The sequence below is a fragment of the Lissotriton helveticus genome, chromosome 6 (assembly GCF_964261635.1).
Source record: "Lissotriton helveticus chromosome 6, aLisHel1.1, whole genome shotgun sequence".
Classification (NCBI taxonomy): domain Eukaryota; kingdom Metazoa; phylum Chordata; class Amphibia; order Caudata; family Salamandridae; genus Lissotriton; species Lissotriton helveticus.
In genome coordinates, this window is record NC_136067.1 from 163,722,939 (window position 1) to 163,734,826 (window position 11,888).

Below are 11,888 nucleotides of genomic sequence, written 5' to 3' on the forward strand. Positions count from 1 at the left end.
TTACGGGCAGTTATGGTCTCAAAGAGGGTTCATGACCTCTTCAGGCTCTCCCATTCGCAATGGAGAGTTTGTGCGCCTGTTGTTAGAGGCGTTGCAATGCCCAGCAGGTATCGCAGTTGTAAAGTGCACCGCACATACCAGAAATGAGGACTTCGTCTCGAAAGGCAATAGATATGCCGACGAAGTCGCGCGGTATTGCGCAGAACAAGGGTACTCTTTCACAGAGGTGGAAGTGGGTGGAATAAATGTAAGGACTGAATTAGCCATGATATTGGAAACTGTTGATACTTGGGATGAACTGGCAAACATGCAAGAAAATGCTCCTGATTTTGAAAAAGAAACATGGGAAAAGGCAGGATGTGTAATGGGTGAGTCCCATTTTTGGGTCTCAGCAGATGGCAGAGCAGTGTTGCCCAATGAGATGGTGAGTCCAATGGCCAGACTCATACATGGTCCCGTACACCTAGGGAGAGACGCTATGCTGAGAGTGTTTAGACAGACTTGGTACAATCCTAAGTTTAGAATAGCAGCAGAAGCAGTGTGCCAGCGTTGTGTGACCTGTCAGCAGCTGAACGTAGGGAAAAGAACACCAGTTGCACTGAGTCACATAGGAAGGTCTGGAGGTCCATTCAATCGAATGCAGATAGATTTCATTGAAATGCCGAGATGCAACCGCCTCCGCTATGTCCTGGTGGTTGTTTGTGTGTTCTCCAGATGGGTTGAGGCATACCCTACACGTAGGTGCGACACCCTCACAGTGGCTAAGTTACTGCTTAGGGAACTCATTCCGCGCTTCGGGGTGCCGGCCTCTTTGGAATCAGATAGGGGAACGCATTTCAATAGCGAGCTTGTGAAGATGATTTGTGCAGCTCTGAATATCGATCAGAAGTTGCATTGTAGTTACCGACCAGAAGCCTCAGGAATTGTGGAGCAGATCAATGGCACGATCAAAGCCCGAATTGCAAAGGTGTGCTCCTCAACGACCCTGAGTTGGCCTGACGCCCTGCCATTGGTCCTCATGAGCCTTCGTAGTACCCCAGACAGAAGAACGGGGTTGTCACCACATGAGGTGTTAATGGGGAGAGCAATGAGGCTGCCATCTGTCCCAACTACTGCACTGTTAAATATCACAGATGATATGATCCTGGACTATTGTAAGGGGCTGTCTGACGCCATTCGTTCTGTGTCCCTTCAGGTGCAGGCTGCCGAGGTTCCATCGTGCCAGGGCCCGTGCCATGACCTGTATCCTGGGGACTGGGTCCTGGTGAAAAAACATGTGAGAAGAAGCTGCTTGGATGTTCGTTGGCGTGGGCCCTTCCAGATCATCTTGATTGCGAATACGGCTGTGAAGGTGGGAGGCCTGCCCAATTGGATCCACGCGTCACATACGCGAAGGGTTCCAGCACCTCGGGAAGAAACAGCTCCTCTCTCGGATAGACGTCCAGCAGAGGACCGAGAAGCCATAGAGGGGGCTAGCCAAGCTGAAGAGGTGCCAGCGGAAGCAGGGAACGAGTCTGACCAAGCTGAGGACGGTCAGTACAACAGCGAAACAGACGACGCTACAGAAGGAGAAAGTAGCTGGGAGTACGAGTCAGACACTGACAGGTCTGACAGAGAGCGAGAACAGACAAGAAGGAGAAGGAGTAGAAGGGCACGTGGAGAAGCTAATTGGCCGCAAAGAAGGAGCTCTAGCCTGAGGTCAACTCCAGAGGTAACCCTTCCTCCGATATCAGAAGACTCAGACCCGGAAGAAGGTGCTCAGGGCGCTGAAGCACCGGACCGAAGAAGGTCAAGAAGAGTGCGTGTGCCTAACAGAAGATACTCCACACCTGAGTGGACATATCTGGCGACAAATGTCTTTGAAACAGGAGACAGGGAGGATTCGAGCGGTGGTGGTGTCCAGTTCTGAGCCCATCGTCACCGTGGAAATACGACTGTTGGTACCCGGAGTCGAACAAGAAGGGTCACTAACATTCATGCTCCCCAGACCTCCCCGCCTCAGCAAGTTAAAACATATGTTTCTTTCAGAATTGCAATTCCCCGACTTTGGTACAACGATAACAGCCCATGAAGAGCACAATCTTCGTTTGGAAATACTGAACTTTGCTATCGAAGCTGCAGGCACAAACCTGATAGTAGACTGTTAAAGGACTTTGTAAATAAAGCGAGCAGAAAAAGAAGATTACCTAGCGCCCAGGAAGCAGAGAATATTAGGGAACTTCCCTTGAGTTGATGGAGAAGGGCTAGGGTTGTCTTTATTGAACTGTTAAAGGACTTTTGCGAAGAAGGTTGTCAGCTTCCAGTTGTGTGGATTCTAAAGACAAAAGGATTAAAAAGAGACTGTAAAGGAACGAGAAGAAAAGAACTTTGTGCCAAGATAAGAGAGAGCCATATTGTCTGACGAAATGGAAGCCGGCACCCAGAACCGCAGAGCTAAATGTATAATAGGTACACTAATAGTAGGAGTGATAATATTAATAGCTTTAGTGGTAACAATTTCTTATGTACAGGGACATGAGGAAGAGGCGAAGGTAACTGATGTGGAATCTGTAGAAACGCTTACACCCATTGTTGCTGGTGAGAAAAGGGAAAACACTCAAGAGAAAGCGTTATTAGCTGCAGAAGCCCGCAGATTACACGTAGATGAGTCCCAAGGAGACTTTAGGTCAAATGCTTATGCTAAACTCTTATATGAATACGTGGATGCCATGGAGGTTAAGGACTGTTACGTCTGCATGCAGTTGCCGGCGTCTGTAGATGAAGGCATTAGATACCATCACCTCCCGCTGACATATGGCATTACATGTAGCTTATTGCTTAGTATATTTTATGAGAGAGATAGTTTTGAATACTATTTCTCCAACTATGATTCAGTGTTGCCGGAAGTCCCAAATTATAAGCAGATGAACAAATGGGACTACTGGAAGAGTGAAGACAGATTGGCCAAGTTCTTCATTCCTTGGATTACCTTAGATACTTCACATGCCCGTAGAAATAACCTGACATGCAAGGTGTCAGAAGTCGAGAAGAAGTTCATAGGGCAGGTGGATGATCGTTACAGGAGACAAAAGATTTTGAAAAAATCAGGACAATGGAAAACAGATTGGACCGAGGAAGAAAAGGCACACAAGAGAAAGGGTAGTAGTGGTCCAATAGCTTTAGATAAGACGCAGAGAGGAAAGCTATGTCTTCACCGAGCCAAAACGTATTATGAAAATGTATACGTGGGAGAAGTCGACTGTGAACATGCTTTCAATATAGAGTACTATACTAAAGATTTCCTGAAGGGAATGCAAGTGATTCCAAATGTGTATTTTGTATGTGGAAGAAATGCCTACGTGAGACTACCTGACAACTGGTATGGATCATGTTACCTAGCAATTGTCTTCCCCAAAATATATCATGCACAAGACTTAGTGATCATCGAGGGCAAGACATCATCGAGGGGAAGGAGAGATATAGGAGATGCAGAAATGGTTGGAGATGTCTTTGGAGCTATGTTCCCTCTTTTAGGAGTAATCCTTAATGATGTTAAGATTAGACGACTGGCAACAGTCGTCGACAGGTTGTCTGCCAGCACTGCTCAGTCCTTAATGCTGGTAGAAGGAGAGATGCAATCGATAAGGGCTATGGTTCTTCAGAACCGTCTTGCGTTAGATGTCCTACTAGCAAAAGAGGGCGGAGTCTGTAAGGCTTTGAAGGTCCAGGAATGTTGTACTTACATTCCAGACAATTCAAAGCCCCTTGAGAAAGTTATTAGGAACATAACTGATATTCACAAGGAGATCGAAGACTTGAGTAGAGAAAATGTCTGGGAAAAGGTGGGCCACGGAATGAGTGAAGTTGGAGGGTGGATCTCCACCTTAGGCAAAAGCTTTGTGTGGTATATACTAAAACCTATCATCATAATATTGATCTGTGGGATTATATTGTGGGGATTGGTGAGGGTATTCAAATGGTACAGAGCAAGAAGGTCAGAAAGGGCCCAAAGAGAGCAGCTGCAGAGATTGGCTGCCATACAAGATAATCAGTACAGGAGTCTGAGGGCTCTGGAAGCGCAGAGACAAGTTATGCCAGCAATAACTGCAGTTTAAATGTTAGTGATGACCCCGAGAGGTCATCAAAGGGGGGAACTGAGAGAGCGCAAACTGACCTAAATGTATGAGTGCATCACACTTACCTGTAGTAAGCACAAATCATGAGGAGAAATGCCATGAGTGCTAGTAGTATCTGCAATTATATTCTGAATGTATAGCTAATGTAGAGATTTAAGTAGAAGTGGAACTAATACAGAAATGTGTGACACTATATGATTTTATTAGATGTGATTATTCCTGAATTCATGTCGTGTAGCTGCTAAAATGTAAGATGGCATGTGGTTAAACGCAGAATGTGGTAGGCCTCAGGGCCAGAGCTAGAAGGGAAGGGGAAGGTGTTTCTTTTCACGACATAGATTGAAATAATGTTTTGGCCATTGCATTTATGGGCCATGATTTATAGATGTGTTTACTGAATAATAGAATAAGAGTATTAACATGCTTTAATTAATGAAGAAGTTGAATGCTATAATCATTATGAGAAATATTGTAGGCCTGAAATGTTTTAACATTGATTTACACGTACATGTCTGGGCCGAGAAATGTTGCGAAATCTTTTTGGAAGTCTATGAGAGTTGGGTTCTTGGCTGCAGATGTCTGTCTGCAAGGGAAAAGGGGGGATCCAATTATAAATGAATGAATAGAGGTCTGTTCAGTAGACGGCCCAGACATGGAGGAGGGTTCTGGAATGTTTAAGGGGTATCAGCGGGCCGGAGAAGAGTCTGAGAAGCAAGGTCAACTCCAACGTATGAGGCCCAATACAAAGCAGCATGGAAAAAGCCAGAAGCTACACCACGTGAGGGGCGTCTCATGAGGGGCGTCTCAAATGTTGTTGACTGTTTTGTATTAGGGACAGCACCCCTGGGTGGAGTTAGAGCAGATGCCTGAGGACCCTTTAGAGAGCTGATGGGTAGGCAGAGAGGGGTCATGACTGGAGAACTATAGGTTTTCATCAAGAGACTTAGAGTGAGTGACTTCCCTTGGGGGTCATTCACTGCTGACACCTTTGTTAGGTTGGGATTTGGTTAAGTAGGGATACCATCTAGAGCAGGGTAGGGACAGCCTAACCTGTGTGTTTTCCTCCAACTTAAATGAAGGAGAGATATGCGTCAATGCTGATAGCTTTATTATTCTTAGAACTTGTGTTAGTAATTTCCGTTGCTCGTCTGAGCGCTTTCAGAGAGCACATGTATGTAGTTGGACCTGTGTATCTCGTGAATCTCATTCTGAGATGCCTGTATTTGCAGCTTATCATATCTTTACAATAAACTTTTGAAAGCTAGAAGTTGTCTGTGATCTTTTGGAGTGGGGTCCTTCATTGGGAGAACTAGCTTGGGAGAGAGGCACTTTCTTCCTCAAAGACAGGCAACAAAGGTTCAGTCGACCAGATCGAGGTTTGGATCAATAGTGCTAAGGTATCGATCAAAATCTCGCCCTTCCAATGCCACATTCCTTTGAGGCCTGTGAAGGGCGGGCTGCTTTCCTCTTTAGACACAGACAGACAGAGAGTGCAGTGGATCAGGATAGGATTAGATGCTAAACTTTAAGTTTATGTTTTGACTAATTAATTAGGTCTGAAAAGATTTTATTTGATTTATGCATTTATTTCTCTTAATAGCATATTTTTGCAAACTATTTAAGTACTGATTAGCTTTGCAAGACTATTTTTCTTAGAAACTCTTTAAGACTTTTGCGCCACATTTTTCATAACTACATGTAATGCTTATATGCAGACTGTAATGTGTTCTGTATTATTGATATTTTTCCTGTTTTCCAAATTCTGTAACCTGATTGATATTTTACTAATGAATAAAGGGTCAGAGAAAAATTAACTTTTTGACTAGAAAATAAAACCCTTTAAAATAATCAACAACTCTCTTTATTGGCTTACAATAATAATTGTATTTTGACTGTTCATCTTTATTTAAAGTCTCCTGAAGGTAATACATGGTGTGAAGGGCCCAACACCTTTTGAGCGGTAAATTAGAGGTAGCATGTGAGGGTTTTACATTGAGAAACTACCAGAAGAAATTACCGCTCTCCATCAGTCTCATCCAATTCAAACACCTCCATAGAGCTTACTACACCAGACACTGTCTGTGGCGGATGGGAGTTATCTCATCTCCCGTGTGCCTTTGTTGTAAGGCTGAGGAGGGTACCTTTATGCATACTGTTTGGGATTGCACAGCACTACACGGTTCTGGTGGGGATGACCTCTGACCTGGCTCGGGTCCTGGGTTGGGATATCCCTTTGGAGCCCAAACTGGTTCTTCTCCATAGTACGGAGGAGGTTGGTGGAAACAATTATAAGCAGCATCTCTTGTTCCTGGGGATGGTCTTGGCCGAGCGGGATATAGCCCGTCACTGGGAAGCAGAGTCCCCACCCTCGGTAAATGAATGGCGCATAGCCATGGACAGGTGCATGGGGATGGAGGTGGCGGTATTTCAGGCACAGGGATGCCCACAGAAGCAAAGGAAAATCTCGAAGGGATGGTCAAACCTCCGAGGTATCCCATTGTCACCAGCTCAATCAGTTGACGCATTGTTAGATATGGAGATACAGGCACCTGGTCCCGGATGAGAGTATGTATACCACAGTGGGGCTGATGACACAACAAAGATGTTGTGGTTGTCCAGGGCCTGGGAGAGCGGTTGTCCATGTTAATACGTTGTATGCCCATAGTTCTTTGGGGTCATTGAGTTCTGTGGTTTTATTAATGCATCACACTGTGTAGGCCTTCCAAGCCTGGATGTACCCACAATTTCAATAACATTTGTTTATTAAAAAAAATGTTAGTCATTTTGACTTTGCCAATGCTCGTTAGCAGTATCAGACAAGTGAGCTACTGAGTTTGTTATGAATAATTAGAACTGAAATTATTTAAATTCCGAAAATCTTAGACTCTAAACATTATTTAGGTCTGTGGAAGCTAGAGTGACATGTTCTTTATCTTTGATATTGCTATTATGTAACTGCTGTATATACATTCTTCAGACTCTTTCACATAGAAAGGTAATTGCAATTGCCACATATCTGATCACTGCCTTGTGTGCTCTATAGAAAGGCCAAGTATTAGAAGGGAATGTAGTCTGAACACTTGTAAGACCCACTGACAGGCACTGTGAGAAACACACTGTCTTCATCGTTGAATCTGGCGGTCTCAATAGCACACCCCATCATGAGACCCCCGGCACCATGTGCTCACCCAGAGGCAATTTAGTTCACAGTATGCACAATAGAAGAGCCAAAAATACAGAAATACAACATTTGGAAGAAAAAAACAAATACTCTGAATTCAAGATGAATTGAACTGTAACAGGGTCTGTGTCACTGGCATAGATTTATTTAAAGGTTTTCACAGCTATGATTGAGAAATAAATGATTTTGCCTATAAAGTTAAGGATATAAATATAGCATCAATACAATATGTGTCGTATCTTTGTACTGGATCGATACATGCACGACGCATCACTCCGGTCAGTTGCTTAGATTCCTTTATTGTCATGGATACAGTTATTATCATAGTTGCAGCAGACCCCTGAGATGGCGTCCTCACTCCTCTTGGTCATCCCATCTTCTGCCTGTTCCCCGCCCCCCAGATGACCGGATGTCCGGTCTGGTGACCTGTCCCCAGCTACTCGACCCACGGGGTCCTAGTGCCCCACACTTAGGTCACGACATCTCCCCCTTTGTCACAACAAATGTTCATGACACATTTCTGCAGTCACTGCTAGCCAGCGTTGATAGTGATCATTTGCCAGAAGTGACGATATAGATGAAGAGAGGGAGAGAGAGAGAGAGAGAGAGAGAGAGAGAGAGAGAGAGAGAGAGAGAGAGAGAGAAAGTACTTGTCATTATACATTTCTTCAATGAGTCTCTGTTGTTTACTGCATGCCCTTCGTGAATCTAGTGTCTCCATCGCTTCCTTGTCGTCTATCTTCTACCTTCCATGTGGCTGCAGTTGTCACTGCCGTTTCTTCTTTCTCCGCCTTCTTTGTCCTTGAAATGCTATCTCTTTCTTGTTATTCGTTGTTTGTCGTAGACAGCCGTTATCATCCATCCTTTCACTTTCGTCACCACCAGTGACTCTTTGGAGAACTTGTTGTCTTATCATCTATATTATTTCTGTCTCAACACCTTTCGTCCTGGCCCTGCGGTGCCTCTTTCCTTTTTTCCTTTGTGGCGCTTGTCCGCTTTGCTCATTGCATGTCTTTGTCCTTTCGTTTTGCTGCTCTTGCTCCTGCGGTATGTCTTTTGGTGTTGCTCCTTTTTACCCCTTTTTTTTTCAAGGCTCTCCTTGTCCTTTTTGCCTTTTCTAGGCGCTCCTTGTCCTTTTGGCCTTTTCTAGGCTCTCCTTGTCCTTTTTCTCTTGTGTCCCTTTTGTATCCTTTTTTCCTTCTTCTTCTCCTGTTGTTCTCCTTGTCCTTTTAGCCTTTTCTGGGCTCTCCTTGTCCTTTTCTCTTGTGTCCCTTTTGTGTCCTTTTTTCTTCTTCTTCTTCTGTTATTCTCCTTGTCCTTTTAGCCTTTTCTAGGCTCTCCTTGTCCTTTTCTCTTGTGTCTCTTTTGTATCCTTTTTCCTTCTTCTTCTCCTGTTATCCTCCTTTCCTTTTAGCCTTTTCTAGGCTCTCCTTGTCCTTTCTCTTGTGTCTCTTTTGTGTCCTTTTTTCTTTTCTTCTTCTCCTGTTGTTCTCCTTGTCCTTTTAGCCTTTTCTGGGCTCTCCTTGTCCTTTTCTCTTGTGTCCCTTTTGTGTCCTTTTTTCTTCTTCTTCTTCTGTTATCCTCCTTTTCTCTCCTTGTCCTTTTAGCCTTTTCTAGGCTCTCCTTGTCCTTTTAGCCTTTTCTAGGCTCTCCTTTTCTTTTTTCCTGTTTCTTTTGTCCCTTCTTTCCTCGTTATTTTACTCCTCTTTCTTCTTTCTTCTTTTCTTTATTGCCTGGTAACTTCTCTTTTGTTCTTTCCTTGTCCTTGCGCAATCTTTGTCCTTTTATTTCTCTTTGTTGTTCTTCTTTCTTTCCTTTTGTTTTCTTTTCTCCTTTCTCTTTCTTTTTCACTGTTGTTTCACTTATTATTCTTTTCTTTTCTCTTTTCTTATTGCACTGTCTTCTTTCTTTTTCTTATTGCTCTTTTTCCACTTGTGCGCTCTTTTGCCCGTTATTTATCCTTTATTCTTCAATCAAGACATTTCTTTCCTTTGTCTCCCTTTTCAGACCTTTTCCGTGCTTATCTTTCTTTTCTTCTTTATCTTCTTTTTCTTTCTGTCTTTTCTTCTTGCTCGCGTTCTCCTTAATTCACCTTGTCTTATGTTTTTCTTCTTCTTTGCCCTTTGCCTGGCTTTGAAATGGCTGCTCTGTTCTTACCTTTGATCACTTCTTGAGCCTCTGTTTCTTTTGGTATGCTATGTTGTGCTCCTTTTTCTTTATCTTTTCTCTTTTTCTCTTTGTGATCTTTTGTCCCTTTTCCTTCCTTTGTTTTACTTTATTTCGCTTCTTCTGGGCTTTCTTAGTCCTTTTTCCTTGTGTTTTCCTTTTATTTTCTTTCTTTGTCCTTTGTTCTTTGTCTTTGTCCTTTTATTTCTCTTTGTTGTTCTTCTTTCTTTCCTTTTGTTTTCTTTTTGTCCTTTCTCTTTCTTTCCGGCAATTGTGTTTGTTGCCTCTATATTGCTTTTGTCATTTTGTTTTGTAATGTTCTTGTTGTTCTCTCTTCTTATTTAATTCTTTAATTTGTTGTATTTCTTGTTGTGGGGATCCTTCTCTGTCCTCGTCCCTTTTTATTTCTTTATTTCTCTTTCCTTGCTGTGTTTTACGTTTTGCCTGCCCTTAAAATGGTTGTCCTGTGGCTCATATTGCTGTTTTCCTTCAATGTCCCACTTAAGATGGCCGCCCTTGTTCCCGCGAGATTTCGCGATCGAAATCTCGCTTCTCCTGACTCTAAGATGGCCGCCGCGTTGTCCTGTCGTTCCTATTGGCTGCATTTGCCTGTCCCTAAAATGGCCGCCGAGATTTTCGCCTCTCGCGAGACTTCGCTCTTCAAGTTTCAAACGCGAGAGCTTCACTCTTCTTGCCCTGCATTGGCCCTTCTTCCCGGTGCTCCTTACCGCGCTGTGTCGTTTTCATAGGTGGACGCTGATCGGGGTGGGCTCCCGTGTAGCTCCTTGTTGTCGGCGATCTCTTCTTTCACACGACGCTATCCTCATGCGTGTGGGGTCGTCACCGTCCCTCGTCGCCAGTTGTCGTATCTTTGTACTGGATCGATACATGCACGACGCATCACTCCGGTCAGTTGCTTAGATTCCTTTATTGTCATGGATACAGTTATTATCATAGTTGCAGCAGACCCCTGAGATGGCGTCCTCACTCCTCTTGGTCATCCCATCTTCTGCCTGTTCCCCGCCCCCCAGATGACCGGATGTCCGGTCTGGTGACCTGTCCCCAGCTACTCGACCCACGGGGTCCTAGTGCCCCACACTTAGGTCACGACATCATGGAACCCAAATGAGACATATTTTAAGCCACATTTTAACTATTGTTGGGTCTGAAACTCTGTAGGATATATATAAAATCTGGTAAAAGCTATGTCTCTGGCAAGCTCTACTAAGAGCAAGAGTGGTAAAAGGATTTTGTCATTGCTCAGCTCTGTGTGGATGGCACTGGCTAATCCTATGCTTAAGACTTTGCTGCAAAAATGGCAAAGGACTTGGTCACGTTTCTAGCTTTGGCGTGGATGGCACTATGCTAACTCTAGGCTTTAAAACTCTGCTAGAAAATATTAATTTGAGGTGAGCAGTTGTAGCGTGTTGGTGGTGTTGCAGAGTGCTCCATATAGAGGAGCTGCGCTCTGCCTACAGCTTGGGAATTACCCCGCGTTTCCTGCTTCCTTTAAACAAAAGTTGTTCGTTTATCCTGTTTATAGATTACTGATATGTATGGGAGGATTTTAAAAAATGCGTCGGATTAAAGAAAGAAACTATTACTCACAGGCGATATGTTGTAGCACGAAGTTTATGAAAAAAATCTGAAAACTCAAGATACTAGAATTTGAGCGGGATTTATGCTCTTACAAATTTGTGAGGCAAACATGACATTAATAGCTGAGAAAATAATGGTTTCAACATGTTCAAGATATTACACAGTACTCCTAAATGCGTTTAGTAATAAAAAATATAAAAAACAGTGTTGTCAGAAGTGGGATTCGAACCCACGCCTACAGAGTAGACTGCGACCTGAACGCAGCGCCTTAGACCGCTCGGCCATCCTGACATCTGAGACAACCACCCCAATCTGTTCATCTTAACAGACACTCGACAATAGCACTGTATACTTTTTTTTTTCTGAATTAAGTACTTGCACCACACAGGCATCTTGATTTAGCACAGTACAATTTGCAATATTCCCTTACAATGATAATTCTTCCCTAGATTTAGTAGTTCAGGCTTTCCTTTTAAAGCCTGCCCTCTGCTGCGTCACGCGCCGTCAGTGAGGGAAAGGCGGGTGCTACACCAAAGTATCTTCAACTGCGCATGTGCAGGTCCGGTGCTGCGCTGTAGCGTGGTCTGCTGCAAACAGGAAGTGCGTGTCTGTCTAAAAGTGACGGTCACTCATTTGGCTTTAAGGAACAGTCGAACAATAAACAGGAGTAAAAAGTATTTGCAAACAGCAGCACTTTAAAACAAATGTATTAAGAAAACGCGAAATTACTGTACAGAAATCCCACTGCTGCTTTGACAGTTGTTGAAATGTTGTTTCGCATTTTCCTTGCTTTTAATGATTCAAACGCTTTTTAATATCAGAGACAG

The 11,888-nt window shown here is 43.7% G+C and overlaps 1 protein-coding gene, 1 long non-coding RNA gene and 1 other non-coding gene across 3 annotated transcripts in view; 1 reads left to right on the forward strand and 2 right to left on the reverse strand.

Moving 5' to 3' along the window:
- C6H8orf74 (chromosome 6 C8orf74 homolog) overlaps positions 1-11,888 on the forward strand; it is a 2,015,860-nt gene that overhangs the window by 908,292 nt on the left and 1,095,680 nt on the right. The gene's annotated exons all lie outside the window — the stretch shown is intronic.
- The window catches only part of LOC144762387 (uncharacterized), a 609,729-nt gene that overhangs the window by 239,674 nt on the left and 358,167 nt on the right, over positions 1-11,888 (reverse strand). The window lies entirely within an intron of this gene.
- Positions 11,270-11,352, reverse strand: TRNAL-CAG (transfer RNA leucine (anticodon CAG)). The gene has a single exon. It is a non-coding gene; the product is annotated as a tRNA-Leu (tRNA).